Here is a 13,295-nt window from a genome sequence, read left to right as displayed (position 1 = left end):
TTTTAATTTGCTTCGGCAGAATAGTCAACAGAAAATTGTAGATAATTACAATTTTTTTCTGTTTACATTCTTATAATTTTCTTCAACAAACATATACTCATTTCACAATTTTAGTTACATTAAGAAGGAAAAACACTGCTAAAAACCTTATATTTAGGTGTATTAACAATATTTTACATTTGTTTTGGTCTTAGAGGTTCTAGAGTCTTTCCCACACATTTTTTACATTTAAATGGGAAACTAATGAAAATACAAATTTTTCTCATGGAAGGTTTTAAAGTATTGGCTTAATAGTTGTAACAGGATCAGGTAATAAAATGCTGCTATCCTCCTCTTGTAGGAGGATAAAATCCTACAAATAGTACTAACATTTGTTTGTTCCCCTTTGTATTAGCATATTTTCTGTATGTGTACTTTAGTGTTTTTATCATTTGTTTTACTCTTAAGGTATAAATAGACATTTTCAACCATTATCTATTAAGATACCTCTTTTAATTGGGGCCCAGCCACTGTAAAAAGAAAACCTTTTTATTTTTGTTGCATTAATTAAAAAAAAAAAACCAAAACTTATTTCCCCTTACTCTTTAGGATTACTTTTTTTTTAGAATGATTTGTAAAAGCTTCTGGGAAATCAGATCATATTGTGACAGACGAAGCAGAAGATGTCTGAGTTTGCTCAAAACTATGAAAAATGAGAACCTTCTCTTAGCACATTTCAATTTCAATATGCTTCTATTCTAGTGGTTTTACTAAAGCTTTTTTTGAGCATTCAGTTTGGAATCCAAGCCCACCCACCTTATACCTACCCCTTTTTAATCACTTCATATTCCTCGACTGCTCCTCAGAACTCAAAAATGGACTTACCCAAATCTGATCCTTGACATTTAGAACCAAGGTTGATGCAGATTATGAGTTCAGTTAGTGTTTAATCATTGATACTATTCTGTTGTACTCAGTAGAGAATTTTTCTTCCAAACCTTACTGTGCACCACACCTAAAAATAACAATATAAGCACATAAATTATCAATTAAGAAAATCTAAACCACATAGCTAATTAATAGGATCCTCAAGTTGGCAGAGGAGACTATTCTTTGATCTAATTGTGGAGCAGTTCACAGATGCTAATGCAGGTAATCACACATTTAAAATTTCTTATTTTTTTCCCCCTGAGAGAGACAATCACATTGAATTCACCCTCCCAACGTTGAAGGTAAAGGTAAATGATTTCCACAATTGAAGAAGTAAGAACAATCACTTTAGAAATTTCCTCTCAGCGGTTCTTTACTGCAAGGCTTAATTCCTGTAGAAAACTTTATAATTGTCAGTCTCTCCAATCTGCTTTCAAACATTCCTAATTTTACTTGGTTTTCAATACAAGGTGGTGATTTATTTAAGGTCTTATATAGTCCTAGTTTATTCATATGTGTGAATTTTGTTCACAAAGGGAATTTCACTAAATTTGGTCAAAATATATGTACATCAAAACCAAAGTCGTCCATACCTAGATTTGCTCTGCTTCTTCTGTAGGAAGAAGCTTGAGATGAAGGTCAGTTTAGCAGGTACTGTGATGCAAAAACAAAATAGCCCCAAACAAAACAAACAAAACACTAGTCTTTCACAAACTTGATGCATTGTCATTCAAATTTGTCATTCTAATGGCTAGATTTATAAGCACTGCAATTTTATTTGACAGATAATTTTTGAAACTACAATGCATGCACAAAAAATTTGATTGTTATTCTTTAGCAGAAATAATTTTGTTACCACCTTTAACAGAATCTCATTACAGAATGCCTTTGGGGAAAGGGTGGGTCAGATAGGAATAAAATGAGGAAAACAGAAACACTTTCTTAAAGTAATACAAGGAATAAATCTAAAAGTTTATCATTGTATTATAACACTATTTGGGGATATCAAAAACGTTTATGACATGCACATTTAATTCCTTTTTGATAAGATATTGAACAAGCGGTTTTATCCCAGTGACTAAATTACATACATCAAATCGTCATACTTCTTTTAGAGATCAAGCAGAGCTAGAGACACAAAAGACTTTATATTACTAAGATTATAAGTATTTATTTAAAGAACTTCACACAGTCACCTAAAAGCAAAAGAATTGTTGTGATGATGAATAATCCACAATACTTTATTGAATTAAAAAAAAACTAGATTTATATGCTATGCTGAGTGCTATTCTACAATGTAAAATAATGTAACAAAGTAATATAAAAGTTAACCTTTCTGAGAAGCTATAGTGGTGTTTATTTATAATAAATTACACATTACATAATTACAGGGTTGTCTGGTGTTACCAGCTTACACATAATTAATTGAATAATAGTTGTTTTGCAAAGTAGATAACCAATTTAAAAATGGCTAATAGACCAATAAAAGTAAACACGTAACAGGCAAATCTCTATAAATCAACAGAAAATTTCATCCAACTTGCACAAGACCTAGTATTCAATTCATGCTGGGGAAGGTATAGAAAAGTACAATACAGATTACAACACATTCCAAACTGTGTGTCACAGAGTAAATATTTATGTTTAAGAACGAGGGAAATCCAGGGTGAAAACATGTTTTGGAAAAGTTGAAAAATTAATTTTTAAATGTTAGTTGGTATGCAAGATGCAAAGGATGAATACAGAAATATGAGAATCTTCTTCCAGTTAGTGCTGTAAAATATCTTGAACACATCAAATGTAGTACATATGCACAAGCAAATAGCAATCATAAAACATTATGTTACCAATTAAATAAAATATATCAAGAGAAGTATATTTGACATGTAACCAGTAAATTATGTAAAAATAGATGGCTGAATGGAAATTTAAATATCAGCTATTAAATTAAAAATTAATGTGCTATAATTCTGCAAATATATAAAGTAAACCTTAATCACCAGAGAGTTACTGAGTAGTTGCCTTTTTATTGCGGTCCTTCTCTAGCAGAAACAGTATTGGCTGAGGAAACACTAGCTACAGTAAATAGTAAATCTCACCATTTCTATCACTTAGCCCAGTGGAGATCCCTTTCTCACACAGGTAAGGACAAGTGAGGGTATTCATCAGCTTTCTGGTATTCACAAGTGAGGGTATTCATCAGCTTTCTGGTATTCGTCTGGGTATTCGTCAGCATCAGCTTTCTTATGATTTGACTGTCGTCTAGTGTGTCGGGGTCCTCTGAATGCAGAGAGTACATAGGGAGGATAAGGTGGGAAGCCACGCATGCCCGCAGTTCTTAATTGCCTCAGCCCTAAAACAATACAAATCACTTTCTCCCATATTCCACTGGTGAGGGTTTAGAATTGTAACCCTAGCTTGGGTAGCTGCTTCCTAGCAAGGACTCTAGTATGCAAGGGGAAGCACCAGTTTTACTGGGCAGTTAGTCATTTCTCCACCAGAATGCAATAGAGCCAAGTTTATATTCCGTGTAGAGATAATTAGGATAAAAATTGCAAATCTTAAGAAAAATTTTGAAGTAAAGGTTTCTTAATTCATTACACACACACACACACACACACACACACACACACACACTAGTAAATGCCTCTTCAGGGAGGGTTAATTGCAACAGGCCTGGAAATAGCCAGAACTGTTCCATTGAAATAAGAAATGCTCCTGCATTACACTCATACCTAGGCATGAAATAAAATGTACTGATAATAATGTTGGTTTGTAACCCAGAAGCTTCAAGGTCATTTGTACCAGTTTATCAACATTGTTTATTGATAACAGTGAGATGAGACACCTAGAGAAAGCCTGACAGAGACTCCCATTTGGGGCATCCTGTTTCTGCATTATTCCCAATTGGAGAGGAAGAACTGTGTCCATGTCACCTCTACACAGGGGGACAATGGTGCTATCACCAGGCCTTTCCAGACCTCTCCTGAGACAGGCTGGCATGCATATCCTGACTTTGATGCTTCGCTGTATTGTTTCCTTTTCTGGTAATAAACTGCAGATTTGTAAGCATTGTCTTTTTGTTCCTTGTGAGTCTTCTTCAGTGATCTGAGCCTGTTCAACTGTCACATTAGTGAAGTGCCATACAATTATAGTCACTATAAAAAGCATAATGAGTGAGGAAAAGAAATAAAAAAAAAGCCTGCTATTTTATTGGACACAATGACTCATTGTGCAATTTTCGGTTTTGGTAAAACTACATGAAGGAAATAAAATAGGGCAACAGAATTGGGAGTTACTGGAAATGGAAAGAAGCTAACTATGATGCTTAGTGAAAGCTTTTAGGAAGACGAGTCATTAGAGCAAATTACAAAGGAATGAAAATTGTTGAAACAGTGATGTCAAGGTCTGGGAGAAAAGCGTTCCCTGTGTGGGAAACAGCAGGAACAAAGACTAATTGATTACACCTATACTTAGCACTCTGAAAATTGAAAACTGAAACTTATACCCAAGTTGATCAAGGACTCTGAATGGGTGCTAAAAAGAGTCAGAGTGGTTGAAGAAGAGGAAGCAAGAGCAGGAGAGGTGAGGGCCCAGGTCAGAAGACTCCAGTAACCTGAGTATCTGCATCTTGGGCCTTGCAGTCCAAGGTGAGGATTTTTCATGTTATTTTAATTGTTATAGGAAGCGTTGGGTGGTTTTAATCCTTGAATAATAGACTTTAGATTTTGTGATGAGATCAGACTTAAAAACTTAAGTTGCTGCCATTCTATAAAGTCTTGTTAATACACAGTTATTTAAGCTGATTTGGTATTCACTTTGGAAAGAGAAGTCTTAAGAGATTACTGTAGGTAACTGTATCTGGCTCCTTGATCAACACAAGTAAAAGTTTCCATTTCCAATTTTTGCAGTGCTGAGTAGAGGTGCAAAGTCAATGATTTGACTTTGTTCTTACAACTGTTGTTACTATGAAGACATATTTATAGGCTTACCTAGTACAACAGGAGCCACCGATCTCCAAGTTTTTCAAGAATTACATGTAATTTTTAAAAGGAATTGGTTTACTTTTCACTTTCTAAGTGATGGGATCTGGGAGTCTCAGCAGAAATAAATGTTTCAAGGTTGGTATCAAAGAGTATTTGACCTTATTTAAAGTACTGTTTTTATGGATATTGTAAAGACTCTTTGAGAAAGTGGCTTTGCAAATAAAAATGTGTTATAAGATGCATTAAGAAGTTCAAAGAAAGTTGTTTCAATTTTTCTTCCTCCAAATATATATATTTATATACATCACTGATTCTTTTGTTTTAAATTTCTTTAATGGTCATATTTATTTTTGAGACAGAGAGAGACAGAGCATGAGTGGGGGAGGGGCAGAGAGAGAGGTAGACACAGAATCCGAAGCAGGCTCCAGGCTCTGAGCTGTCAGCACAGAGCCCAACGCGGGGCTCGAACTCGTCAACTGCGAGATCGTGACCTGAGCTGAAGTCGGACGCTCAACCGACTGAGCCACCCAGGCTCCCTTATATATCACTGATTTCTAAGGAGAACATTTTCCCCCTATACTTTGGCATCTCTGAAGTAGGTATGCATCTTTCAGTCATTGTTATGATATGGCTTAAGTAGAGATTTTTTTTATTCATACTACATAAATAATGGCTTTTCTTACATTCAATGATGTCTTACATTTGAAGAAATTTATCATGTTTTCAGTGGTAAATGGCATGCTTTAAAAAACTCTTGAAGAAATAGTGATTTACAGTTTGATTACACACTAGACCAGTGAGCAGTTCTCTATTCTTTAAGAAGAAAATATTTTTTATAATCAACAGGTTTTTGTTGTGTTTTGTTTCTTTTTGGTATCTTGGATATGGAAAAAAAAACCTGTAGAAATCATGTGGTTGAACACCCTCACTTTCTAACGCAGAAAGTTTGTTTTATATAATAAGATGACTGATTGCAATTTTTTTCATTCATTTCAGTTTTGTTTTGCTTAGTGTCTAAACAGGAAAATGGTGGGGGGGGGGGAATTGTGTGTGATTAGCTTGGTACCATTTTTACATTTGCAGTCCCCAAACTTACATCTATCAGGGAGGTGAATTAGGCCTACACAAGTGAGATGACCTGTCTCAAATTATACAAGAGGTCTGTGGGAGGAGCCATATTTCTTGCTGAGGTCATAGCTCTTCTTCTTGAAGACATTTGGCAGCCCTTTTGCAGAAGCATTTTGCAATGCTAGTGGGCAGTTATTAGTGAAAACAGGCCTGTATTTTAAAGGCCTCAGAATATCTCTATGTTCATAAAATTTTAACATCCACTGAGATTTTAATAGGTTATCTGAAAAGTCAATTTCTGTGATCAAATATATTTTTCAAATGCTGAGTTTTGAAAATATTATTTGTTGCTATTACCTTCTGTTTAGGAAGTTTCTTTTTATAAATAGGTATGTGGAAACTTCTTATTTAATTTTAAAATACTTGACTATGGAATACTTTTGTCCTAGAATATGTATTTACAACTTATGAGGTATTGATATTATGCTAAATTATTTATGGAATGCTGATTATGATTATTTCCCCCAAATTCTATCAAATCCACTAAAGTGGATTAAAGTGGAATGAGAGGTTATATTAATCTGTTCAGTTGAAATTAATTTGCTCTTTATGTATGTTTTTATGGCCCATTATTTAAACAACTACAAACTTATATTTTGAATAGCATATAGTGGTTCCAGGAGGATAAGGGTATCTTTTTCTCATTGCTGAATCATCTACTGGTTTATTGTGCCAAATAGTTTCTACGATAGACACTCAAAGCATAGATGTTAAAATCCAGACTGTAATTTGAGTGCGTTGTTCAATGTGAATAAACCTTCATATCTTTCTTTTGTAGAATGGTTATAATTTCAGTTATTAACATTGTTAAAAAGACTCTTCAAAAGGTGCATTTTGAATATACCTATACTTATCTCTGTCTATTATTTATTTACTTATTTTTCCATTCTTCTACATCCAAAAAAATGTGAAAGGAGGGTATCTTCATTACTTGTTGAATTTATCAAACCTGTTATGAACTGCAGTTTTGCTCTGGTATAGCTTAACTCATGGACTTTATACCTTGTTCTAGTAAGATTTTAGTGAGATATATTGAGATATTAGGTTATCTGTATGAACACTCTTCTTTGAGTACTCTCTGATCATCCTCCAATAGGATTAGATTCCCTGAAACTATATTTCTGGAACATGACTCTATCTCCCCTATGTAGAATGGATAGAGTCTGACACATAAACTAGAGAGTTGGTTGTTATGGACTGAACCCCCAAAATTCATATGTTGATATACCATCTCACTGTCATGATAGGAAGCAGTAGGGCCTTAGAGAGGTGACTAAGTCATGGGAGTGGAGCCCTCATGAGTGGGATTAGTGGACTTATAAAACAGACCCAAGAGTGCTCTTATCCCTTTTGCCATAGCAAAGACAAAACAGAAGAAACTCACCTGTCTATGAATCAGGACATGGGCCCTCACCAGATGCAAAATATGTTGTTGGCAAGTGGGTGTTAGACATCATAGTCTCCAGAACTGTAAGAAATAAATGAATGTTCTTTAAGCTACCCAGTCTTTGCTGATTTGTTGTTGTTGTTGTTGTTGTTGTTGTTGTTGTTGTTGTTTCAGTCTGAACTAAGACAGCTATCCTAATAGGTTTTGATTTCTGGGGAAGATGGAAGGTCAGAGGTCAGGCTGGCTGGAGGGGTGAGAAAGTACTAGAGGAAGAAATGCAGGGGCCACGTAGTAGCCTCTGTAGAACAAATAGTTGTGATATCCCATGACCAGCCACATAATAAACACTGATGACTGTAAATATTTTTATTTTTTATTTTTTTTAGTGTTTATTTTTGAGAGAGACAGAGACAGAATGCAAGTGGGTTAGGGACAGAGAGAGGGTGAGATAGAGACTCTGAAGCAGGCTCCAGGCTCCAAGCTGTCAGCACAGAGCCCAACGCAGGGCTCAAACTCACAAGCTGTGAGATCATAACCTGAGCCGAAGTTGGACACTCAACCGACTGAGCCACCCAGGCGCCCCTGTAAATATTTTTAAATGTTTATTTATTTATTTTGAGAGAGAGAGAGAGAGAGCTGGGGAGGGGCAGAGAGAGGGAAAGAGAGAATCCCTAGAAGGCTCCAAGCTGTTAGTGCAGAGCCTGACATGGGGCTTGATCTCACAAACTGAAGATCATGATCTGAGCCAAAATCAAGAATTGGACACTTAACTGACTAAGCCACCCAGGAGACCCTGAAGGTTGTAAATTTTAATCTGTATTTGCAACCTAGTTTGGGGGGTTTTAGAGAGCATGCATAAAGTTTAGGTGCCTACTCACTGATTTTGTAATTTTAGATTATCAAAATATACATTTCTAAAATGTAAATTTTAGTTCAAGATAGGGCTTGTTTGGAAACCAGATAAAAATTAATAAAATATTGTTGGCACTATTTATGGTTTTATTATGAAATAAAGTTGTTACTAAGCCTAGTTATGTTCTCCAAAAGTGACATTATCAAATGAAGTTCACCATAGCTAGAAACTTTATAAGAAATACAAAACTGTACAATTAGTGTTTTTTAAAATATTAGTGAATGTTATTAATAAAGTAAGAATACTTCATGTTAACCAAATGGTTATAAATGACAATGGAAGTGCAACTGACATTAATTTCTGACTTTGCTAATAACTTTCTTCCCAAAATGTTTCCATCTTATGGATTTGGTATGTTTTTAACCTTTGGCAGCATGGGTGTTTGAGAGTAAAGTTGTGACATTTTTTTGAGGCTTATAAACGTTCAGGAAGTTCAGTCTTTAAGCAAGACAGTTATTTTTTTTCAAATACATTTGGCTCTTTTTCTGATTCAGAGTACCTCTTTGGTGTGTTTAGTGTAACAAGTCTTTCTACATCACATGACTTGATGTCCAGTATGGAAAGTATGCTTATGCTTCACTTCAGAAACAAAAACAGGCCTTACATGAAAGTGATTAATTCGATTAAAAAAATGAAGAAATCAAAGTATATGTTTACCCTTCATTCCTTTTTTTCTCTTTTTATTCCTATTTTTGTGCTTTTTGTGAAACATTTTAATTAGGCATCTCTGAAGTACAGTAACTTATATGATATAATCTCTCAATATGAAAAGGTCATGCCTAAATAGGCAAGTGGGTGAACCTGATTTGAATCTCATCCTAAAAATGTCAAGAGATGTTTCTAGAGGACTTATAATTTTTCTCCATATATTTTATTTGTGAAAGATTTATTATTATTACATAGAACTTTTACAGCATAAAGTGGTAGCATCATGACAAAACACTCAAAAACAAATGAACCAAATCTATTCATTTGTCAACTTTAAAATCAGATGTAGTAGGAAAAGACTCTCCGACTTCAGATGATAATTACTTGATGGTGTTTAAATTGTTGCTCATTTTCCACTAAGGGATAGGGTGAAAGACCAGTTTAGTATTGTAATCTTTCCCAGTGTTACTACCTACAAACTCATGCATTTGGGAGGAATTTTTAATAATCACCTCTTCGCTTTATTTTAGCTCATTTCTTTCAGTTCAGTATGGTTTAATGTAAATTAGTTCATTTTTCCAGTAATATGTTAGAAATCATGTAGAAAGGAACAATGAGCAAATTTTAGTACAATGTAGACAAAAGACTTGAGTTTTTATTTCAACTACACATAGAGGGCATGTATCTCAAACACTCCTGTCCTGGTAAGTGTACCTGCTTTTCCCTCCAGGAGATCACACATCAGTCCCTCCTAGCTCACATGTTTTTTTGGGGCATTTACTTCACATACATCCAGATCCGCACAGTACATTGCATTTTTCAGGCTACCATGCTGGGCTTAAGATGGCAACAAAGCCAGTGAGAACAATAAAACAAAATGAGTTTGGTTCCACATGTGGGGAAAGCATCTCACTATTTTGATTGGCTTTAAACCTGGGCACTTCTAGCAGCTGTCTTGAAGCCCATCTGAGAATGAAATCATGTAGAGGAAGTGTACTGGAGAAATAGAGAAACCAGCTTGTGATATGGTTTGAACTCTGGGTTGAGCCCAGACCTGAGGTTTTGAACAAATGAATTACATGATCTGGAATTTTCCCTTTATTTGCTTAAATCACTTTGAGCTGGGTTTCTGTTATTAGCAAAGCAACCTATTTTAAGAGATACACTAGGTGTAAAAACACTGAAATAATTTGAGAGTAAAGGTCAGAGTTAAGAAGGATTAATTAATTAGTAACTTTTCCTTGAAGAACAAGAATCCGGAGCTCAACCACTTACCTTTCTTGTAGACAACTTATAGTTGGGTCTTGTTTTTATTAATCTGCCTTGACAGTCTCTTTGAATTGGTATATTTAGACCACTCACATTAAAGTGATTAATGAGGGGCGCCTGGGTGGCGCAGTCGGTTAAGCGTCCGACTTCAGCCAGGTCACGATCTCGCGGTCCGTGAGTTCGAGCCCCGCGTCAGGCTCTGGGCTGATGGCTCAGAGCCTGGAGCCTGTTTCCGATTCTGTGTCTCCCTCTCTCTCTGCCCCTCCCCCGTTCATGCTCTGTCTCTCTCTGTCCCAAAAATAAGTAAACGTTGAAAAAAAAAATTAAAAAAAAATAAAGTGATTAATGATATAATGAGAGTAATGTCTACCATATTTGTAACTGTATATCAGGTAAAAAGTATTGAGGTATATAGGTCTTTAGTGTGAATTTTGGTTGGTTGTTTTTATTTGGATACGAGTTAGGCCACATTTATTGTTTGTCGGGGCTGTACTGTCAGAGTCTACAATTCCTTCTGGCATCCTTGTTTCTGACTCTTTGAATTTTTCGAAAGATTCCTTAGATAGAGTCTGAGGCTTGCAGTTCTTCTAGCCACAATCCCTTGTTATTACACTGGGGCCCTATAGATGCAGTGGTAATGTGTGAGGGAAGGGAAGTATGCTATAGTCCTATGATTAGATATGTCTTTTTTTTTTTTAATTAATTTTTATTTATTTGGGGAGAGGGAGAAAGGAGAGGCAGAGAGAAAGGGAGATTCTCAAGCAGGCTCCATGCTGTCAGTGCAGACCCCACACAGGGCTCAAACTCAGGAACTGTGAGATCATGACCTGAGCCAAAATCAAGAGTTGGACGCCTAACCGACTAAGCAACCCAGGCACCCCAGGTGTCAGTCTTTAAATGAACCTGAGTTGGGTATTTATCTTCCCTCAGGTTGATTAATCTTTAGTAAACATCGGCAGGTTAAGCTCTGGTAAACAAGTTTTCTTGAGGGTGGGCCTTATTAAGAAGATTGGAGAGCTCTGAATATATGGTTACTTTTCCTCTCCTTCTGCCTGAAGTACAGAGGGATTTTTCTCTAATTTTTACAGTGAGAGCAACAGGCCAGCTGGAGGTAAAACTCACAAGAATGTGGGGACCCCTACTATTGGATGTCTTCGGAGCTTTTCACTCTGAGCTAGCCTGAGTCCACACCAATTGATCAATTATCAATAAATTTGGCCTACCGACGTTGGCTTCAGCTGCGGGCTGCTGCTTCCGGGTTTTGCTTCTGGTAAGCTGTGATTCTCTGGATCTGCTGGTCTCTCTTCCAGATTTTGGGCAGTAGTTTGCCTCAATTCTCAATTCTCTAAGAGTCTCAGGAGAGTTGTTGAATTTTGCTTATCTGTTTTCTTGTGAGGATATTAGCTATTTGCATGTCAGACCAGAAACTACAATTCTTTAACCACTTATCTTTCCAACAATTAATTTCTCTTATTTTCAGAAACTATAAAGGAGCCTTGGCCACAAAAATCTCCATAGTAGAAGATTATACTCATTGAAAGAAGCTTTGATTCTTATGCATCCTAAAGGTAAGCTTAGATTTAGATTCACTGAATATTATTCTGTGCCAGGAAGCTGGGGAGATGTTTGTGTGTTTATTTTGTGGTCTAAGTTTTGTGACCCAAATATGAGGCTATATAAAAGGATGGATTCCAGAAACACGTTCAGTGAGTTTGAATCCCAGGTCCAGCACTTAGTGCTGGGTTGGTCCTTGGTGAGTTACTTCAGCCTTTCTGTGTCTCAGTTTCTTTATCTGTGAAAGTAGGGTTAATAGTGCCTGTTCTGAGAATTAAATTACATGACAGCATTATTACAATAATACAACATCTCTTAAATTTTTCTTTCCTTCTTCCAACCAGTAATTCATTTTTTACTAATTCAAAACGCTTCTTTACTAAGGTTTTTGAGAGTTTTGTCCCTGGAAGCAGCCCAATATATTCCTTTTAGTGATTCTGATACTTGAAATAACAACTAAATCTGGGGCACCTGGGTGGCTCAGGTGATTAAGCATCTAACTCTTGATTTTGGCTAAAGTCATGATCTCACTGTTTGTGAGTTTTAGCCCCATATCAGGCTCCACTCTGACAGCACGGAGCTTGCTTAGGATTTTGTCTCTTTCTCTGCCCCTCTCCACTCCCTGCCCCAATCTCTCTCTCTCTCTCTCTCAAAGAATAAATAATTTTAAAAATACATTATTAAATAACAAGCACTCTCTACCCTTTGAAGATTGACAATATTCTTGAGTGAAATTTTATTCTAATATATAAGAACTTTACCAATTTTTGTAAAAGGATATCCAGGAAGATTTCCTATATTACTAGAGAAAGTTGTTTTGATATCATGTAATGATATGGTTGGTTATTGTGTATCTGTTATTCAGTACAGCTTCTGTGACTTTAATCAGATCACACATTTTTTTTGGACTCATAAAGTGACAGGCCAATGACTATTCAGTGTTGTCAGTGAGAATAAATGCTATGCTGATAAGCAGATATGCCACTGAACATCAAACCAAAGGAGATGAATAGATCAACCACATAATCTTAGACTCTAGCTGCAAGATCTTAAAAACAATAAGGACAATAGATATTTCCAAGGGAAACCAGTCCATAAAATATAGAGCCATATTTTGAAATTTCTGTATGAATCCTCATATTATATAACATGGAATTGGTCTATTCAATAATAAAAATTGCAGTAAGAACCTGAAGTAGTAATGTTAATGATAAGGAAACCATTGTTATTTTCAAAATTGGGCCATTACCAAAGAAGGAAGGACATGGAAATGCACTATTTAAATAATCCTTGAAAGTAATGCTGTTGTTGAGAGGGTTTGTGGACTTGTGTATGTGTTTTCCATTATCTGATTAATCGGGTAGGTGATTGTGTTTCACTATCTTAAAAATTATATTTCAATATCTTAAAAATGCCAGGTATCTAAAATCTTCTTTAGTTAGCATTTATTTAATGAGGGTAGAAATATAATTCATTTCTAGTGTGTGCTTTGTATTCTGTC

The 13,295-nt window shown here is 35.6% G+C and overlaps 1 long non-coding RNA gene across 2 annotated transcripts in view; it reads left to right on the top strand.

Annotated features, from left to right (window-relative positions):
• LOC109502798 overlaps positions 1 to 13,295 on the top strand; it is a 135,421-nt gene that overhangs the window by 4,973 nt on the left and 117,153 nt on the right. For both annotated transcript variants that reach the window (XR_006583450.1, XR_002745057.2), the window contains exons 2-3: positions 11,329 to 11,510; positions 11,721 to 11,808. This is a non-coding gene — a long non-coding RNA (uncharacterized LOC109502798). The remainder of the gene's footprint in view (positions 1 to 11,328; positions 11,511 to 11,720; positions 11,809 to 13,295) is intronic.

The sequence above is a fragment of the Felis catus genome, chromosome C1 (assembly GCF_018350175.1).
Source record: "Felis catus isolate Fca126 chromosome C1, F.catus_Fca126_mat1.0, whole genome shotgun sequence".
Lineage (NCBI taxonomy): Eukaryota > Metazoa > Chordata > Mammalia > Carnivora > Felidae > Felis > Felis catus.
This window is presented reverse-complemented; position numbering and strand designations above follow the sequence as displayed.